Source organism: Papaver somniferum, chromosome 5 (genome assembly GCF_003573695.1).
Source record: "Papaver somniferum cultivar HN1 chromosome 5, ASM357369v1, whole genome shotgun sequence".
NCBI classification, from domain to species: domain Eukaryota; kingdom Viridiplantae; phylum Streptophyta; class Magnoliopsida; order Ranunculales; family Papaveraceae; genus Papaver; species Papaver somniferum.
Window position 1 is genome coordinate 155,124,274 of NC_039362.1, and position 4,357 is coordinate 155,128,630.

The window sequence follows — 4,357 nt, forward strand, 5'->3', positions numbered from 1 at the left end:
GATCTCCAGTCTCCAGTCTTCAAGGTATATTCAATGATGTCTGATACTCAACCACCATAATCCCTGACTCTGTTGTTAGGTAGGCTTAGATAAGCATGATTCTATTGCACATATTTGATTGAAGTTTTAGTTTTGCTCCAAATTTGAGACATTGTCAAATGAAAATAAGCATGATAAATGAGCAAGACCTAATATTATCCTCAAATCTTTAAGCTACTATTTTCAAATGCATTTTATATAAATCCAACAAAGTGAACAAATATGCTCAAAATTTCAAGACTAGTACTATCACATCATGAGAGCTCAGCTCCAAGCTGTCTGATTTACTATTATAGACGAGCACATAAATGGATCAAAATACAACGGCTGAGAGGCACATCCCTATTGTGTTGTGGACTCGAGCTTCCTTAAATTAGGAACCTAATCCCCAAAAAATATTCAAGAGCATGGACAAATAATATCAGAAATCATATGTAAAACTACACACATTACAACCCAATAACAAGAACAATTTGTATCTTGCGGTAAAATGTATGGCAACAATATAATCTACACTAATTTCTCATATTTATGATCTATGGACGAAATAAAACAACAGTTGCACATAATGAGATCATAGAACAGCACAAACGGGGAATGGGATATAAATGTATGGCAAAAATATAATCTACAAGCTAAAATAATTTAGTTTACAGGATTGGATCTTTCATTCTACATCTTTCCGTAGATTTAAGTGTTCGATTTGTTGACCAAGTCTTAAAAATTGCAATATTAACTCAGAGTGCTTCTCTTGTGTTACCGAAGATATATTCAACAGTGACGACAATGATTTACTGAGGCATATCCTACCATTTAGGATCTGAGAACATAACCTAGATGCTTCCTACATTTTATGACTTGGGTCTAGCTGGGGGCAGGATAAGTGAGAGTAGGTATTGGAGGTACTAGGAAGCGATGTTCATAAGCCGTGCAAATCAGTGGCCCAATCTCTAATTCAATCCGCAATCAGCAAATAAAAATCTGCGATCCCGATTGAATATAAGAGATATACACTTGGATGGTATCAAAGACCAATATCCAAGGTTCAATCAATTTCCAATCAACAACCAAAGGTTGGATTTCACAATTGATCGATACAACGCACAACATGTGATATTTCAATTATATAACAGAATATAATGTGGAATAAACATAACACATACACCATAAATTTTGTTAACGAGAAACTGCAAATGCAGAAAACTCCCGGGACCTAGTCCAGATTGAACACCACACTGTATTAAGCCGCTACAGACACCAACCTATTACAAACTAACTTCGGTCTGGACTGCAGTTGAACCCCAATCAATCTCACACTGGTTCAAGGTACGGTTTCGATCCTTACGTCTCTGATCCCAGCAGGATGCTACGCGCTTGATTCCTTCGGCTGATCTCACCCACAAGCAAGATTTGCTACGACCCAAAGTCGAAGACTTTAATAAACAAATATGTATCACACAGAAAAGTCTATGATAACAAATAAATTTGTCTCCCACAGATAAATCTACTAGTTTTTTTTTCCGTATTTTGATAAAATCAAGGTGAACAGGAAATAATCGATAAACCGGACTTATATTCCTGAAGAACATCCTAGAATTATCAGTCACCTCAGAATAATCTTAATCGTATAGTAGCGAAACATGATATTGCGGAATCACAAACGATGAGACGAAGATTTTTGTGATTTCTTTTTATCTTGCCTATCGGAGATATAATATCAATCCAATCTTACGATTGTGCTCTTACGATAGAAACGACAAGATCAGATCACTAAACTACAAGAGAAGTAGTTCGGTCTGGTTTCACAATCCCAATGAAGTCTTTAAGTCGTTAACCTACAGGGTCTCGAGAAGAAACCTAAGGTTAAAGGAGAATCAACTCTAGCTAACATAACTAGTAACACACAAGAGGTGTGGGGATAAGTTTTCCCAGTTGCTAGGGTTCTTCGTTATATAGTTTTCAAATCAGGGTTTACAATCAATGTTAGCTTAGTAACAAAGCATTCAATATTCACCGTTAGATGAAAACCTGATTAGATTCAAGCTAATATCTTTCAATCATTAGATCGAAACTTAGCTTGTTACACACAAATGAAATGTATTTCGTTTAGGTTTGAGTAACCGTACCTAAATGTTTACACTTAGTTGGTTCAACAATAGTTAACCAAAGGTTAGCCATATGAGCACTTTCATATCAACCGTATTGATCTTTATCACAACTAGTTCAAATGACTTCAAAAGAACTAGTTGAAGAGTTGTTCAATTGATTAGGTATTTATACATAGACACAATTGAAACAAAATCGGTTTGATTCATTTGAATCAATTCATGAACATTATAGCCACGGTTTGCAAAGATTGCATTCCTTATAATTTATTGTTTAAGTTCATGAACTAACGATTTAAGAAAATAACCAGCTTAAATATGCGTACTTAAACAACCGGATTGAGTTGGTTTTTAGTTTCCAAACTCAGCAGAAAATTCGGGTAGAAAAGTTCTGCCAGTATGCCTACGGGTACGCATACTTTAGGCGACTGGTTAACAAGTTTGTAAACTCCAAACTCGGCATAAATTCACAGACGTGAACTCAGTATGCGTACCATGTCTCCTTCACCAACTCCATATGCATACATTTGGTTCCCGGTTTATGTATATATACACTAATGTGTGAACACACTATATATGCTTATATCCAAAGATGTTTACATAATCTCAACTCTACATTTTAATCATTGAAACATTCTTAGAGGATGTTATATAGTTTTTATTCACAAACTGTTTTTCATCAAAGCGATTTTGAAGATATTGAAATGTCATCATGACATTCCTCACGGGTAAAGATGAAAATGATTAAAGCGAAATCTTACCAACACATATTTCGAGAAATAGATAGGCGAGTTAAACTCGGCTCGAAATAGAAAATGTGTATAAATGAAAACTATCATACTTATATGACTTTTGTCTTAAGTAGGAGATAGAGTATAAAGAATTTTGAGTGATAGATACGTTCAGTTCTCCACATACCTTTTATTCGGATGAAGTTCCACTGGTTCCTTGAGTAGTTCTTCGTCTTCGTAAGATGATCGACGTGGAGTCTGGAGCTCAACTACACTTAACTATCCTAGTCCGAGAGTTAGATATAACTAGACTAGAAATAAAGACATATAGTTTTGAAAACTAAATTTGATAAACAAGCTTGATATAGCAACGCTTGCGAGTTCGACCGAGCAGTTCTCTAACACTTTTAGTCGATGAAGTTCCACCAGTTCCTTGAGTAGTTTTTCGTCTTCTTATGATGAACGTCGTGGAGTCTAGATCTCAACTACACTTAACTATCCTAGTATGATACTTAGCTATAGTAGACTAGAAATCAAAACATATAGTTTTGAAAACTAAACTTGACAAACAAGCCTGAGATAGCAACACTTGCGAGTTCGACCGGGTAATGCTCTAACATACTGTGATTATGTGCATGGGTAAAGGTGAAGATTTCATCCTAGGAAATAATATTTACATTTATTTAAAGAAGTACATTCATGAACTTGTTTTATGATTCGAATGGGAAATCGCTAGGCTTATTGGTATCGTTATTCATTGCATATCTTTGGATTTCCAAAATTTGTGAGTTAGAAGAACCGATCATAAATTGTTATGTATCTTGGTATAACCAATCATAGTGCCTGACTTATGATTTGATATGATTTAATTAGTGTAACCGATCCTAAGTAATCACCTGAGATGGTATGATCGGTATTTGTAATTGGTGTGACCGATCCTAGTAAATGGTGTGACCGATCACAAAAGAATTGTGTAAGCGATCCTTGTAATTGGTGTAACCGGTCTTAGTAATTGGTGTAATCGATCCTGGTAATTGGTGTAACCGATCCTAGTGACTTGTGTAACCGATCACAAGTAATACCATGAGTATATGGTAGTCGGTCCTGGTAATTGACGTAACCGATCCTGGTAACTGATGTAACCGGTCTTAGTAACTTGTGTGTTCGATCACAAGCAAACCATATTGAGGTAGAACCGATCCTTGTATTTGGTAGTAACGTGAACCCATGTTAGTGATTTGATATTTGATCAATCACATAGTTTTCCTAAAATACAGATGAACCAATTTTAAACTTATTTGGAAGTATGGTATAATCAATTCCAAGATTGTAAATATGAAAGAGGATTTACAAAGAAAAGATGTTAACATACTTTGAACACGAACAATAACTCTTATCTTTTATTGTTCAAAGATATTCCTTAATAACTCAAGGAGATCCCGGTCCGAAATAAATTAAGAATCTTTTTAATTAAGGTTGTTA